Consider the following 17,846-nt stretch of genomic DNA (forward strand, 5'->3'; position numbering starts at 1 on the left):
GTTGAACCCCCACACCCCCCGCTCATGCCCCGTGTCTGTCTCCTGTTCTCCCCACCCCCCGCTCATGCCCCCTGTCTGTGTCCTGTTCCCCCCACCCCCCACTCATGCCCCATGTCTATCTCCTGTTGCCCCCCACTCCCCCCTCATGCCTCGTCTGTCTCCTCTTCCCCCCACCCGCTCATGCCTCGTGTCTGTCTCCTGTTCCCCCCACCCGCTCATGCCCGTGTCTCTCTCTTGTTGCCCCCCACCCCCCTGCTCATGCCCCGTGTCTGTCTCCTGTTCTCCCCACCCCCCGCACATACCCTGTGTCTGTCTCCTGTTCCCCCCACCCGCTCATGCCCCGTGTCTCTCTCTTGTTGCCCCCCAACCCCCCACTCATGCCCCGTGTCTCTCTCTTGTTTTCCCCACCCCCCGCTCATGCCCCGTGTCTGTCTCCTGTTGCCCCCCACCCCATGCTCATGCCCCGTGTGTCTCTCTCCCTCCCCCCACCCCCCACTCATGCCCCATGTGTCTCTCCCCTCCCCCCACCCCCCGCTCATGCCCCGTGTGTCTCTCCCCCCCACCCCCTGCTCATGCCCAGTGTGTCTCTCCCCTCCCCTCACCCCCTGCTCATGCGCCATGTGTCTCTCTCCTCCCCCGCACCCCCCGCTCATGCCCCATGTGTCTCTCCCCTCCCCCCACCCCCCCTCATGCCCCATGTGTCTCTCCCCTTCCCCCCACCCCCTGCTCATGCCCCGTGTCTCTCCTGTTGCCCCCCGCTCATGCCCCGTGTCTTTATCCTGTTGCTCCCAACCCCGCTCATGCCCCGTGTCTGTCTCCTGTTCTCCCCACCCCCCGCTCATGCCCCGTGTCTGTCTCCTGTTGCCCCCCACCCCCCGCTCATGCCCCGTGTCTGTCTCCCCCACCCCCCGCTCATGCCCCATGTCTGTGTCCTGTTCCCCCCACCCCTCGCTCATGCCCCGTGCCTATCTCCTGTTGCCCTCCACCCCCCCGCTCATGCCTCGTGTCTGTCTCCTGTTCCCCCCACCTGCTCATGCCTCGTGTCTGTCTCCTGTTACCCCACCCGCTCATGCCCCGTGTCTCCTCTTGTTGCCCCCACCCCACCGCTCAGGCCCTATGTCTGTCTCCTGTTGCCCCCCACCCCCGCTCATGCCCCGTGTCTGTCTCCTGTTGACCCTCACCCCCCCGCTCATGTCCCGTGTCTGTTCTCCCCACCCCCCGCTCATGCCCCGTGTCTGTTGTTCCCCCCACCCCGCTCATGCCCCGTGTCTGTCTCCTGTTCCTCCCACCCCTCTCTCATGCCCCGTGTCTGTCTCCTGTTCCCCCCAACCCCCGCTCATGCCCTGTGTCTCTCCTGTTGCCCCCCACACCCTGCTCATGCCTGTCTGTCTCCTGTTGCCCCCCACCCCACGCTCATGCCCCGTGTATGTCTCCTGTCCTCCCCACCCCCCGCTCATGCCCCGTGTCTGTCTCCTGTTCCTCCCACCCCTCTCTCATGCCCCGTGTCTATCTCCTGTTCCCCCAACCCCCCGCTCATGCCCCGTGTCTCTCCTGTTGCCCCCCACACCCCGCTCATGCCCGTGTCTGTCTCATGTTACCCCCACCCCCCGCTCATGCCCCGTGTCTGTCTCCTGTTGCCCCCCACCCCCCGCTCATGCCCCGTGTCTGTCTCCTGTTGCCCCCACCCCCTGCTCATGCCCGTGTCTGTCTCATGTTCCCCCCACCCCCCGCTCATGCCCCGTGTCTCTCTCCTGTTTCCCCCCACTCCCCGCTCATGCCCCGTGTCTGTCTCCTGTACCCCACCACCCCCCGCTCATGCCCCATGTCTGTCTCCTGTTCCCCCCACCCGCTCATGCTCCGTGTCTCTCTCCTGTTGCCCCCCCACTCATGCCCCGTGTCTGTCTCCTGTTACCCCCACCCGCTCATGCCCCGTGTCTCTCTCCTGTTGCCCCCCACCTCCCGCTCATGCCCCGTGTCTGTCTCCTGTCCCCTCACCCCCCCGCTCATGCCCCGTGTCTCTCTCCATTTGACCTCCCACCCCCTGCTCATGCCCCATGTCTGTCTCCTGTACCCCCTCACCCCCCGCTCATGCCCCGTGTCTCTCTCCTGTTGCCCCCCACCCCTGCGCTCATGCCCCGTGTCTGTCTTCTGTTCCCCCCACCCCTCGCTCATGCCCCGTGTCTGTCTCCTGTTCCCCCACCCCCTGCTCATGCCCCGTGTCTGTCTCCTGTTGCCCCCCACCCATGCCCCGTGTCTGTCTCCTGTACCCCCCCACTTCCCGCTCATGCCCCGTGTCAGTCTCCTGTTGACCCCCAACCCCCCGCTCATGCCCCTTGTCTGTCTCCTGTTGCCCCCCACCCCCCCGCTCATGCCCTTTGTCTGTTTCCTGTTCTCCCCACCCCCTGCTCATGCCCCATATCTGTCTCCTGTTCCCCCCACCCCCCGCTCATGCCCTGTGTCTGTCTCCTGTTCTCCCCACCCGCCCGCTCATGCCCCGCGTCGTCTGTCTCCTGTTCTCCCCACCCCCCGCTCATGCCCCGTGTCTCTCTCCTGTTGGCCCCCCCGCTCATGCCCCGTGTCTGTCTCCTGTTGCCCCCCACCCCCTGCTCATGCCCCATGTCTCTCTGTTGTTCCCCCCACCCCCCGCTCATGCCCCGTGTCTGTCTCCTGTTCCCCTCACCCCCCGCTCATGCCCCGTGTCTGTCTCCTGTGCCCCCCACCCCCCCGCTCATGCCCCGTTTCTCTCTCCTGTTGCCCCCACCCCCCGCTCATGCCCCGTGTCTGTCTTCTGTACCCCCCCACCCCCGCTCATGCCCCGTGTCTCTCTCCTGTTGCCTTCTCCACCGCTCATGCCCCGTGTCTTCCTCTTCTCCCCCTCCTATAATGCCCCTTGTTGACCTCTTGTTCCACCAACCCCCCACTCATGCCCCGTGTCACCCCTCTTTCCCCCCACCCCCTGCTCATGCCCCGTATCTGTCTCCTGTTCCCCTCATGCCCCGTGTCTGTCTCCTGTTGCCCCCCACAACCCCCGCTCATGCCCCGTGTCTGTCTCCTGTTCTCCCCATCCCCTGCTCATGCCCCATGTCTGTGTCCTGTTCCCCCCACCCCCCCGCTCATGCCCCGTGTCTGTCTCCTGTGCCCTCCACCCCCTGCTCATGCCCCATGTCTCTCTCCTGTTGCCCCCCTCCACCGCTCAAGCCCCGTGTCTTCCTCTTGTCCCCCCTCCTATGATGCCCCTTGTTGACCTCTTGTTCCCCCACCCCCACTCATGCCCCGTGTCTTCCTCCTGTCCCCCCACTCCTCGCTGATGCCCTGTGTCTTCCTCCTGTTCCCTCCCACCCCCTGCTCATGCCCTGTGTCTTCCTCTTGTCCCCCCTCCTATGATGCACCTTGTTGACCTCTTGTTCCACCCACCCCCCGCTCATGCCCCGTGTCTCCCTTCTTTCCCCCACCCCCGCTCATGCCCTGTGTCTTCCTTTCCCCCCCACTCCCCGCTCATGCCCAGTGTCTCCCTTCTTTCCCCCCCGCCCCCTACTCATGCCCCATGTCTGCACTGTTGGAACAGGGCAGACACAGGGCATGAGCGGGGGTGGGGGCCCCCCTTGCCCTACCCCCGCTCATGCCCCGTGTCTCTCCTGTTCACCCCCACCCCCGCTCATGCTCTGTGTCTGTCTCCCTCCTTTTCCCCCGCTCATGGCCCGTGTCTCCCTTCTTCCCCACCCCACCCCCCGCTCATGCCCCGTGTCTCCCTTCTTTTCCGCTCATGCCTGGTGTCTCCATTCTTCCTCACCACCCCCTGCTCATGCCCTGTGTCTCCCTTCTTTCCTCCTTATGCCCCGTGTCTCCCTTCTTTCCACCCCCGCTCATGCCCCGTGTCTCTCCTGTTCACCCCTACCCCCACTCATGCTCCGTGTCTGTCTCCCTCCTTTTCCCCCGCTCATGGCCCGTGTCTCCCCTGTTCACCCCCACCCCCCGCTCATGCCCCGTGTCTCCCTTCTTCCCCACCCCACCCCCCGCTCATGCCCCGTGTCTCCCTTCTTTTCCGCTCATGCCTGGTGTCTCCATTCTTCCTCACCACCCCCTGCTCATGCCCTGTGTCTCCCTTCTTTCCTCCTTATGCCCCGTGTCTCCCTTCTTTCCACCCCCGCTCATGCCCCGTGTCTCTCCTGTTCACCCCTACCCCCACTCATGCTCCGTGTCTGTCTCCCTCCTTTTCCCCCGCTCATGGCCCGTGTCTCCCCTGTTCACCCCCACCCACCGTTCATGCCCGTGTCTCCCTTCTTCCCCACCCCACCCCCCGCTCATGCCCAGTGTATCCCTTATTTTCCGTTCATGCCCGGTGTCTCCCTTCTTCCCCCCCACCCCCTGCTCAAGCCCTGTGTCTCCCTTCTTTCCTGCTCATGCCCCGTGTCTCCCTTCTTTCCACCCCCTGCTCATGCCCCGTGTCTCTCTCCTGGTCTTCCCGACCCCCCGCCGATGCCCTGTTGTGTTCTCTTTATACTCCCTGCCTTCCCTTTCCCTGGTGTCCATCTTGGTAACAGATTTTCCTTCCTACACCAGGACGCCTGCCTGCGGCGTCCCTGTTTGGGAAGAAAAATCTTTTTTTTACAACCCCAGGTTCCCACTTTGAGAACCTAGGATGCTAGTGGTCTTCCTCCATTGAAAAGGACGTTATGGTTAAGTTGCGCTACTAAAAACCTATGAAATTCAGTAAAAAAACTTTGTTAAAGGGACGTTATAGTTAAGTTTCGCTACTAAAAACCTATGAAATTTAGTAAAAAAACTTTGTTAAAGGGATGGTATGGTTAAGTTGCGCTACTAAAAACCTATGAAATTCAGTAAAAAAACTTTGTTAAAGGGACGTTATAGTTAAGTTTCGCTACTAAAAACCTATGAAATCAGTAAAAAAGCATTGTTAAAGGGATGGTATGGTTAAGTTGCGCTACTAAAAACCTATGAAATTCAGTAAAAAAACTTTGTTAAAGGGACGTTATAGTTAAGTTTCGCTACTAAAAACCTATGAAATTTAGTAAAAAAACTTTGTTAAAGGGATGGTATGGTTAAGTTGCGCTACTAAAAACCTATGAAATTCAGTGAAAAAACGTTCTTAAAGGGTCGTTATAGTTCCAAGTAAAACCGAAAAACCCTTGAAATTTTACAGACCTCAACTTTGGAAAATACAAACATAGCACCTTTGTGGTGTATACTGCAGTCTATACCTACATTTCTGTATGAGTAGCATCCTGTACTAGAAAGAACACTGTAATGGAATTTTGTTTAGAACACTACATTGCGTGATGAAGTATACAGTTTATTACACATGTCCCGATAACCCCTGATACTTTTTTGCCAAACTTTCATTCACAAGCCCTTGTCTGTAAGGTAAACACACATGTGATGTCATCAGTGATGTCATCAATGACATTTGTGATGTCATCTTTGATGTCCTGGGTGTTAGTATTAGCAGTGCACAGTGGTGCGGGCAGTTATGGTTGCCTAGGCTACCATAACTGGAAAATTTCATGGGTTTTTTGGTTTTACTTGGAAGTATAATGTGATATTTGTATTATGTCACGTTTATAAAACATTTTTAGTGAATTTCACAGGTTTTTAGTAGCGCAACGTAACCATAACGTCCCCTTAACAAAGTTTTTATTAGTGAATTGTACAGGTTTTTAGTAGGACAATGTAAGTATAAGGTCTTGTTAAGAAACAAATTGTGTACTGCATGTCACAGATTTTCAGGAGACCAATGTAACCATAACGTCCCTTTACCAAGGGTCATTCGGTAAACAGTATACACCTTGCAAAAAATGCCACATGAAGGTCTGCTGGCATACTGCACCGTGACATGTCCCAGAATCAGTACACACTTAACTGTACGGTCTATACCTCGTGGGCAGTGTGGAATTACATTTTATAATCATTTAGGAATGTCCACCTCCAACATTTGCCGTACACAACGCCAACATGTATTGGTATGCAGCGATTAGCAATGCACTACACATTATATATCGGTAGCAAAAGTTGTACTTATCTGAAGAACACATTAGTTGAAGGCGTCCTTCCTCCCTAAGAAACAACAGCAGTGGTGTGATGTGAAAGCATAAGAAACAGTGGCGCTACCTTGCCATACCAAACGGATGAAATTTGTCGCCGTACATCCACCAACCCATATTGCCGTTTGTTGCCTGTTTGTTGCCTGTTTGCTCATTCGCAAATTCCCTTATTACCTGCCGTGCCAAAAAAGGAAGGCGCCCGTAAAGTAAGGAAATAATGTGCTAATAACGGTCTTTCACATTGTAAGGAAAAAAATAAAAATTTTGCAATTTTGCATACACTCCAAGTACTGCATATCTTTCAGTAAAGTACATAGGCTAAATAATCTTTGCCAGTAATAGTCTAAATTAGCAAACCAGTAGTGTTTGCTACTAAAAAGTATGCTTACTTGTTGTAATCCGGGGCAGCTTTGGCAGTTTAGATTACAAAACAAAATCCTCTTTCAATATGTCCGCCATAGAAAAGCAAGGCGGTTATTCCATACATAGCCCTTTTCCCTTTCCATGGTAGGCTGCACAAAGCACCAGTACATGACGAGGTGCAACACTTGTAAATAAACATACAGCGACGTACAACCTAATAACTTACATTTTTAAATAATACAGTGGGAGGTAAAAGAAAACGTGAACATTATAGAATTTGCAATGTAGGTTTATTTAACAACAAACTAGCAGAGTCCATCGGAGTAAGCCCATTTTCAGTATGTTCACAACAATGCTTGGAAGGGTGGCATAGGAAATGGTGAAGAAGAGGAACACGTTTTTCTGGCATACAAAATTATTTAACTCTTTGTTGACGCTCTCGCTTTGTTTCCACAGTTATTTCCCAGAAGTCGTCATGACCTGGAGCTTACACCACCATAAATGAAGTGACGTTGCTCCGAATAGTGAGTTCAGCGTACGGACAAATCGGGTTTACAGACTCATTCCACATAATTATTATGGACAGGCAGCCGCTCAACAGCAGTTGCATTTGCCGTCCGAAGAAGCCCTCACTCGGCATTTGAAAACCATGGCAGACACAGTATGGCATGATATACTTATGGGGGAAAAGGTAAAGAAAGTAAGTGTCAATAACCAGCCTATACCAAAACTTTTTTTTAAAAAGACACTGAAAATGTGTAAAGTACAACACAAACTTACGTGTTCAAACATATGTTAGTAAAATGTTACTAATTTCCAGGTGAACCTATAGTATCAGGCTACAAATGGCCACGTTTTGCATGTGCCGTAAGTAGAGTGCCAACTCTTTGATAGTCTGTCATGGGACACTTGCCCACAAGGCGGTCATGAGTCATGACGTCACATCATTCACTTGTCCCGCCCCTTTTTAAATGTCATTTTTTGTAATGGCTCTTAATTCCTGGTTTAATTGAAATGCAAATGGTTTGTCCTTGGGAGTTAATGATCACGTTTTTTAACTGCAAACATGCCCATCACGACCCCAGGAACAAATCATTAACATTTCAATGAAGCCATTGAAGTTCCAACTGTAGGCTCAAAAGGAGCCAAGGCTGCAGAGCCGGCGGACAAAAAAAGCAGCAGGCGGCTGCACCGTGCTGTGTACATAGCCCCTTCAGTTTGAAGAGTGGCTGTGCTGGAGGCAGGTTGGTCCGACGCAAGTCAGCACAACCTGCGTCCCGCACAGCCACTCTGCAAAGCACAAGACGGAGCACCTAGATGCAGGACAATCGTCCGAAATCCAGGACAGTTGGCCACCCTAGCCGTAAGAATTAAAAAATACCAAGTACACAGGAAGAGGATAAATATAAAGGACAATTCAAAAAAAATTACGTCTCCTGATTTCAAACAATACCAAAAAAAAGTGCAACGTTACACCTAAAGCTATTTGGACAAAGTTACTGTTTCAAATAAAAGATAATAATGCTAAAAATGGATGAGTGCACTCATAAACTACAAACGTACAACCAGGACTCTGTGCAACGTTACAGGAAAAATGTAACAGTGCATAAAGGTAATATGGCAGGTGCATTAGCACAATTAGATGTGCAGTAATGGTACAATAAAGCGTGGTTCGATGTACAGTGTGCAAAAAATAAACGTACATAATATTTACTGCCTCCATTCTGTTTGTGCAAGTTACACGCCAATGTGTTCGCAGTGAAGAGTCTTCGTATACTGATATTGCAAGTTCCCTACAAACTTTTTAAAACATTACCTTATCAATTGCTATTTTTTTCGGCCCTTTCATTCCGTGAATTGCTAGTAACTTTCCCTTTCAGTCAAGGTCAAAAAACAATTGCCCCTTATACATTCACTTGGATGCGTGGGCGTATTGAGCGGTCAAAAGAAAAAGCAACTCATCTGGCCTTCACTGAGAAACCAAATGCATTCTTTCTTTGAAGCAACATATTGCAATCCAATTATGAGGACTGCTACTCCCATACACCTCCAGAAGCGCTGTTTCCTGCAAACACTGCAGATGGTGGCTTTAGTTTTGTAAACTAACTACGCCAGTCTGACCGCAATTTAATTTAAAAAACATTGTAACTCACACGCTGTAATTGGTTGTGGTACAGTGAGCAGAAGCTTTCATTTAAACATATCACTTTGGTGACAACAAAATTGCCCTTTTTCAGTTTGTGTTCCACATCCCATTGTGGCCTCCTCAAACGTGTCCTTCTGAAATACTATTACATCAATGTGACAAGTCCAATGCTGTCTTCTTTTACATGAGTTTCTGGCGATATGCACGTACACTAAAACATGAATAAAAGATAGGGGGTGCCACAGAAGAAAGCTGACGTATTTCACGCTGTTCTACAAGCAATCAAAGAAAGAGCCACATGTTTGCGGTCACAAACTTTTTCCCCTAATCACTTTAAGGTGAAAAAAGACATTTTGAGAACCCTTGCCCCTTATAACTTTAGTCCCCCGTGCACGAAACATCAACAAATGTTCCAAAGAAAGAGTGTTAGATTATTTTTATTTTTTGAACTTTCGTAACGAACCGTCCAAGGGTACCACAGGTATAAGGCTGCCAAAAAGTGTTCTTCCTATGGAAACAGCAACTGCACCATAACAACACAGCCACAAATGTGCTTGTTTAATATGCTGCAGTGGTTTTGGGCTATACCTACACATTTGGATATGTGCGCACAAACATTTGAATGTATACGTGTACATTGCCTTATAACTGCACTTCTGATAAGGTCTTTTCTGGGTGCTTGGCCTTTGGCCATGCATCCAACACTGTACACCCTCCCCAGAACCATCTAACATGCTAGCCTATACTATGGGTGTATGCATTGCTGTAATATGATGTGGTGGTTCTGAACAGGGCCTTGGGTTTTAGAAGTATTGTATATCACCTACAGCCTGCAGCCATGCAGCCAAAACTCTACATCCTGCCCACAACCACCTCAGTGATGCACAGTGGTAGGGGTGTATTGATAGGAGTGGTATGCTTCACCTCATCTCGCCACAGACTGCATGCCTAGCTGTTTGTCCATAGATATTGGAATGTTTTGGTGTGCACTGGCTTATACCTCCAGCCCTTATAACTTTGTTTTTGCAAGCATGGCCTTCAGCCAAGCACTCAACACAGCACACAATTCCCACAAACATATAATCCATAATCAATACTACAGGTGTATCTATGGTTGTGACATGCTGCGGTGGTTGTGGCCAGGGCCTACAGTTTTGGAAGTATGGCCTTCGGCCTACGGCTTACGGCCATGCATCCAAGACTCTAGGCCCTGCCCACAACCACCGCAGCATGTCACAACCATGGTACCGTACTAATCAATAAGAGACTCATAGGAAAATGCAATGTAATAACGAAATGAACACAATGTCAATGGTCACTAACACATGTAACCGTGCGCACATTTTTTCCCCCATTCACTCTATGGAAAAAAAAGATGTTTTGGGACCCCCCCCTATAAGGTTTCCCCCCCTTGAAACAAACCTCACCAGACTTTGCAAAATAATTCAGCGTGAACCATATATTTTTGTGTCAATGGTCATTAACACCACGCGTGTCCTTCGATCATTTTCAAGGTGCCTGCACACAGTATGTACTGAAAAACTACGCTTATTACACCCCTCATTTTCTGGATGTACAAATATCCTGAACAAGGCAGCAATGGAGAATACATCACTACCAGTTGCCGCCCAAACAAGCACAGTATCTCGTCCATCTCTTGCTCTCTAGACCTCCAAAATCACTATAGAAGATCACAATATTTTCCTAAACACCATTTCGCATGGCCAATACATCATTAACACCTACCGTCCAAACTCTTACTCTGTAATCCTCCCCACTCACTATAGCAGAGAAAAACACTTTTCAAAACAGCATTTTGCCTCTGGTGGCAAACGCGCTGTCTTCGATCCACGACGTCGGGCGCATCCACACATTCAGACACACATCATGGCCCAATGTAGCCAATCGGTGAAGACATCGCGTGTCTGCAGTCATGACACTGACCCCCCCCCCCTGTGGCCAATCGGTATCTTGTTCGCGGAGCGAACAGGGAAGTGTGACCGCGGAGCGGACATAGATATCACTAATTTGTTTAGACATATTCTTTGGTCATTTTAAAGGAAACTACTGGACAGATTGTCACCAAATTTACAAAAGCACGCTTTCGGAACCAAGCCCTTGCCGCAAATTTGGTGAAAATCCGTCCAGCGGTTTGGCCTGTAGCCATGCGCAAAGTTTTCCCCCCATTCACTCTGCTAAAAAAAAGACATTTTGGGACTCCCCCTATAAGTTTTCCACCCCTGGACCAAACCTCACCAAACTTGGCATAAAAATTCAGAGTGGACCATATACATTTCTTTGCAAAGTTTGGTGCGGATTCGTCCAGGGGGAGAGGAGTTATAAACTGCCCAAAAAGTGCTCTTCCTATGGAAACAGCAACTTAACCATAACTACACGGCCACTACCATGGTCAGTGGTCGTGTAATATATATATATATATATATTTCTGATGTTTGTTAATCTGCTTAGAATCACATGCTGTGCATAGGTCCGACATCCAGTTGTCACTGCGGAGTATCGGAGTATTGCATTTTGTTTTTTTCGTAGTCGAAAAAGGGGACGTCGACAAGGCGTGTCTGTAACACTATCCCTATAGTGACGTGCGTCGTACCCACAATCCCTCACGTGTCGAGGTCCCTCAGATTGTTTTTTTCCGCCCAGCTGCTGGTCGCCGTACGCGGAGTTCCTAGAGAGACATTGCAAAATACTTACTACGGACCTCGGTCCTTAATTATACTTATTATATTGTTAAAGATCCCTCGACTCGACGTTAGCTGTGAAGCTGTTTCTCCGCCGAGCAAGTTTTCGACGGAGGGGAAGAGACGGAGGGGATCCTTCGGCGCTGCCGAACACGTGGCCTGGCCTCGCCGGCCAACATACAGTAGGGAGAGTGGGGGTTCGAACTTTTATCTTCTCTTTGAGAATGTCTTTCTTTCTCCCCTATCTTTCCCTTGGGGTTGTTATCACCAGTTATTATTGCCTCAGCTATGGAGAGGACACCTTTTAAGTTTTGCCCACGCTGTAGGGGCAAATACACTTGGAAGGATAAACACAAGCTCTGTAATCGTTGCTTGCCCCTCGATCATAAGGAGGACAGCTGCGCGGCCTGTAAGCTCTTGAAACCAAGAACTCTTAAAGAACGGAAAGTTAAGAGGTGGGCGGACTAGGCTATGTCGAAGTCAGTTTCCACACCCGCCGCCGCTGTTACAGAAAGTGACGAGGAGGGTGATAACTCGACATCCGTTACGGAAGTCATTAACCCCCAGAAGGAGTGCTCGCGCTCCTCGACGTCCGTCCCCGGCCCCGTCGGGCTCGGCTCACGCCCTGCTTATGGGGATGAACACCCCGGCGACAAGGACGCACATAGACCCCATAGGCCTAAGCACACAACCCACGGCTCTTCTTCGTCGAAGACGAAGGATCCATCAGCGCCGAAGGGGACGCAGGGCACTCCGGCGTCTACCTCAGACCGTAAGGGTCTCAAGCCCCACCCGCAAACGCAGCCGCGACCAGCGATTGGGCTTTCATCAAACACGGGCGCTACCTCAAAAACATCCGACGTAACGCTCCATAGAGCGGCCGTCCAGAAACAACGCATAACGCAGGCAATGTCGACACGAGAGCCCTCTACTGACAAACTCGTTGTCGAGAGCCTGGCGAGAATTGTTTCCGAAGACAAACGTAAGCGGACGACGAAACAGACGTCGAATACCGCACCAAAAGCTATAGAAACGCCGAAAAAGCACAAGAGTAGCCAAGAACTGCCCCCTTCATCTAAGGGCACTTCTGAACTACCGGAGGGCTTTTCTGAGGGCGAAGGAAACCTTTCTTCGACGTTGTGGGAGCGTTCTAAGCATTTGGAAGGTGAAAACACTGATTTCCCCCCTCTAGACTATTCAGGGGTCCCCCATGAGACCCTTGAAAGACTCCATTCTTGTATGGAGAAAATGGAAAGGTTTTTGGGAAGCCAAAACCCACCCACACACAAAAGACCAGGAGAATGGCCCCAGGATGACCCTAGGGTCAAGATCCCTAGGCTGTTTCCCCTTTCTACAGACGTATATAACCTCACTGAAGAGGAGCAATACCTCCAGGAAGATGAGGAGGGTTTGGGTGGAGAGGAAGAACATGAGGAAGAGGGGTTTGAAGAAGATCCTTACACTAGTGCAGGAGTTTTTGAAGAAGATACAGCTACCTCGCAGCCCTGGCAATCCCCATCAGTGCAGCCTTGGCAATCCCCATCTGTGCACTCAGAGCCTGATGCCTTTCACCCTTCTCCTCCCAAGGATTCACCTATTGGAAACACCTCTCCCATAGATGACCAACCTTCACTTAATGCACTATTGCGCAAGGCAGCAGCGCATTTTGAAATAGACACAGGGGAAACTCTTCCTGACATAGACTTTGTAGAAAATGTTATTAAAGAAAAAGCCCCTGTTAGTCAGTCTATTCCGCTCCTGGCTTCTATAAAGAGAAGAATAACTCCTTCCCTTTCCAATCCTGCATTAGTCAGAGGGGTCAACCCTCGGATAGAAAAGCTCTTCAGCCCTTCGTCCTCTGACCCCTTGTATATCAGAGGACATTCTATTCCGGACTCCCTTGTAGTTACTAATACAAGAAAAAGAGCAGGGGTACCACTATCCACTAGTGAGGCACCACCTGACAAAGAGGGCAAGAAGCTCTATGCACTTGGGAAGAGAATCACGACCTCCGCAGCCTTCTCAACTAGGATTGCAAATAACAATTCCCTACTAGCTAGCTACGCAGATGCACAGTGGAGCAAGCTGCGCAGCGAAGCAGAGGACGCACCAGAACCCCTGCGTTCACGCCTGTTAGCTATCATCTCCGAGGGAACTCTTGTAAACCAGGGAATCGTAAAGAACTCCTTAGATGCCGCAGAGACGGCTGGCCGTTCCCTGGTTCAGGGAATACTTCTCAAACGCCATGTCTGGCTGCCCAATTCGGGATTTAAGCCGGAAACCCAGGCCTCCCTGATAAATAAGCCCATAGAACAAACACATCTGTTTGGGAAAGCAGTTGATGAGGCCCTAGAACATGCGAAGAAGGAGTTTGATACCATCAAGACTCTTGACCAAATTTCTAGGCCCCCTAACAGACGCGGCTATGGCAATAGACGCTCTTTTCGTGGCCAACGCCAGCAAAACCAACAGCAATTTTACTCTGCTACCAACTGGCCCTCTAACCAGGGTAACAACCAGTTCAGTCAAAGAGGCCAACGCCGTGGCAAAGGAAGAGGTCGCGGCTCCAGCCCCAAAGGTCCCACGCCCAATACCAACAAATGACCCGAAGATTCGGGTCCCCTCCCATGCATGGCCGGTCGGGGGCCGGCTAACATCGTTCCTATCAGCATGGGAGGAAATATCGTCAGACCGCTGGGTTTTATCCACCAAAGCCCACGGATACTGCATCGAATTCAACGGTTCCCCGAAGTACAGACCCCCACGGAACCGACGCATGACACCGGAACACCTCACCATTCTTCTTCAAGAAGTAGAAGAGCTACTGAAAAAAGAAGCTATAGAGGCTGTCCCCCTATCTCAGGTAACAGAAGGTATTTATTCAGTGTACTTCCTTGTACCCAAAAAGGACTTAACCATGCGCCCTGTATTAGATCTGCGCCCAGCGAACAAGTTTGTCAAACCCCAAAAGTTTCGTATGGTGACCTTGCAGGAAGTAATCCCACTGTTATCACAAGGGGATTACATGACAACACTAGACATGAAAGATGCATACTTTCATATTTTAATGTTGCCAGCGCACAGAAAATACCTCAGGTTCAAGATAGAGAACAAGCACTACCAGTTCAGAGTACTGCCCTTCGGGATAGCATCTGCACCAAGGGTATTCACGAAAGTACTGGCAGTGGCAGCGGCCCACCTACGCAGGTTATCCATCCCGGTATACCCTTACCTCGACGACTGGCTCATAACAGGGGATTCTTACGAAACATGCTTCTCCAATACCCAAAAGACCGTAGACCTTTTGTCCCAACTGGGCTTCTCCATCAACGAAAAGAAGTCCAGCTTAGACCCCAGCCAAATCAAACAATTCCTAGGGGCTCTAATTCGAACAAAGGACGACCTTGTCTTCCCCTCCAACGAGAGGGTCCAAAACATGCTGTTTCAGATCCCCCATTATGTGGCAGGTCGAGAGGTGACGGTACGCAAAGCAATGCGCTTGCTAGGGATGATGGCGTCATGTATTTATTTGGTACCTCACGTGCGCCTGAGCATGCGCCCAATGCAAGAGTGGCTCTACAGCCAGTGGTGTCAGGCCAGTGGACAATGGGACGATCTAGTGGTGGTCTCGCAGGCCTTGGTTCTCTCGCTACGGTGATGGACAAAAGAAAACCTGTTATTAGGGAAATCTTTTGCCACACCCACAGTGGAAGCCACTCTAACCACAGACGCATCCCTAACAGGATGGGGGGCTCACCTATCCCATCAGACTGCTCACGGAGCGTGGACTCCGAGCTTAGCATCCAAGCATATAAACCTGCTGGAACTACTAGCGGTGTTCAAAGCACTGAAAGCCTTTCAGGAACACCTAGAAGGAAAGACAGTGATGGTCCTCACAGACAGCACCACAGCCATGTACTACCTCAACAAGCAAGGGGACACTCACTCTCCAGGACTGTCCAAGCTGTCCCAGAATATATGGAAGTGGGCTCTCAAACACAACATGTTCCTACTATCACAACATGTACCAGGGGAACTCAATCTGCTAGCAGACAAACTCAGCAGAGACTTCCCCCTGCCCGAAGAGTACGAATGTCAATTGCACGAAGACATCGTCTTAGATGTCTTCACGCAATGGGGGTTCCCGGAAATAGACCTGTTCGCAACTCTGGAGAACTCACAATGCCAAAGTTACGCCTCCAGGTACCCCCAGAACCAGTCCAAGGGGAACGGTCTGTCGATTCAATGGTCAGGGAAATTTGTTTACGCCTTTCCCCCGACCCCCCTTCTCAACAAAGTGGTGCACAAGATGCACCAGGAGCAGGTTACCATGATACTAGTGGCCCCAATGTGGGCCCGGCAGCCATGGTTCGCTCACTTGATGGAGATGTCCCTATCTCCCCCAGTGAAACTTCCCTGCCCGTACAACATGCTGTCACAAGACAAGAGCAGGACACTGCATCCATGCCCTCAGACCATGAACTTAGCAGGTTGGCTCCTGAGATCTTAGAATTTGGACATTTACAACTCCCGCAGAGATGTATGGACATCCTCAGGGAAGCCAGAAAACCTAATACTCGCCACTGCTATTCTAGCAAGTGGAAAAGATTTGTCATCTGGTGTACAGGTAAGAGCATCAACCCGGTTGACTGCTCTCCCACTAACATTGTTCTGGACTTGACCCATTTACTGGATTCAGGTCTAGTCTTCAATTCCATTAAAGTCCACCTACCGGCACTTTCTGCATACACCACTTCCCAACTTAAAGTGTCGTGGTGGAAGATACCAGTTATCAAGGCCTTCATGGAGGGGGTAAAGAGAATACAGCCTCCGATAGCTAACCCAGCTCCCGGATGGGACTTAAATGTGGTACTTTCTAGACTCATGGGCCCTCCTTTCGAACCCATGCACAAGGCAACTCTTAAAGACCTCACTCTTAAGACTGCTTTCCTAATAGCTATCACCTCCATTAGGAGAGTAAGTGAACTACAGGCTCTTTCTGTACTAGACCCCTTCGTAACAGTTCACAAGGATAAGGTGGTTCTACGCACACACCCAAGGTTTGCACCAAAATTCATCTCGAAATTTCATGTAAACCAGTCAATAGAACTACCAACGTTCTTTCAAAACCCTTCCAGCTTGGGAGAAAAAAGTCTGCATACACTAGATGTACGCAGAGCTGTCATGTTCTACATGGAAAGAACCAGACCACTGAGAAAGACTAATCAGTTCCTTGTCTCTGTGGCAGCAGGAAGAGAAGGAGATGCAGTTTCAAAGTCCACTATATCTAGATGGATTGTTCAATGCATCACTCTCTGTTACACTCTTGCTAAGAGAGAACTACCCTTCAAGCCAAGAGCACATTCCACTCGAGGCACTGGGGCTTCCATAGAGTTCATTGCAAATGTTCCCCTTGAGTCCATCTGCAAAGCGGCTACCTGGAGTTCTGTGCACACCTTTACAAAACACTACTGTCTAGATGCACACTCTAGATCTGACTCCCAGGTGGGACAGGCAGTATTAAGACATCTTTTCTCTACTGTTCCTTCTCTTAACCCACCGCCAACTCCGGGTACTGCTCGCTAGTCTATGCACAGCATGTGATTCTAAGCAGATTAACAAACATCAGAAGACAATGCATTAGTTACCGTAAAAGCATTTCTGATGGTTGTATCTGCTTAGATTCACATGCGCCCACCCTTCCTCCCCGCTTGGATGGAAGGAACATAGACATCCTTTTCTATATTTTTCTCTTTTCTGTACTCACTCACGTCTAGAAGGCTCCCTCAGGGCAGAAAAATACAAACAGAGGGACCTCGACGGGTGAGGGATTGTGGGTACGACGCACATCACTATAGGGATAGTGTTACAGACACGCCTTGTCGACGTCCCCTTTTTCGACTACGAAAAACAAAATGCAATACTCCGCAGTGACCACTGGATGTGGGACCTATGCACAGCATGTGAATCTAAGCAGATACAACCATCAGAAATGCTTTTACGGTAAGTAATGCATTGTCATATTCAGTAAAAAAAACTTTGTTAAAGGAACGTTATGGTTCCAAGTAAAACCGAAATACCCCTGAAATTCGCCAGTTATGGTAAGCTAAGCAACCATAACTCGCGCCACCACCGTGCACTGCTAAGACTAACACCCAGGACATTAAAGATGACATCACAAATGTCATTGATGATACCCCCTGAGTTACAGCTTTGGTATGACTACTACATCCTCTGTTTCTGATCCTGTCACCACAAGGAACACACCTGTGGGACAGCGTATTCCTCAAGCTGCCTCACAGACCATACGCAATGCTGATGACCCTTACCTTTCGAGGGTCACAGTTGTGTGTATGTACTTCGACGGAGTACTCTGCAGGGGGGAGAGACTTCAAAGTGCTTTTGAGACTCTGGTCTCAGAGCACGAGAAGATCTACTCACTACCCAAGTAAGACCCACTCTACATCTTCCTCTCTCCACCCGCCCTTTCTTATCCCCGTGGTTGGTGTCCCCCCTTACCCTCCTTTTCCCTCCTCTCCTAGTGTGTTGTGTATAAAAAACAAAAAAATATAAAACTAC

This window comes from Ambystoma mexicanum, chromosome 5q (assembly GCF_040938575.1).
Source record: "Ambystoma mexicanum isolate Mex_15411 chromosome 5q, UKY_AmexF1_1, whole genome shotgun sequence".
NCBI lineage: Eukaryota > Metazoa > Chordata > Amphibia > Caudata > Ambystomatidae > Ambystoma > Ambystoma mexicanum.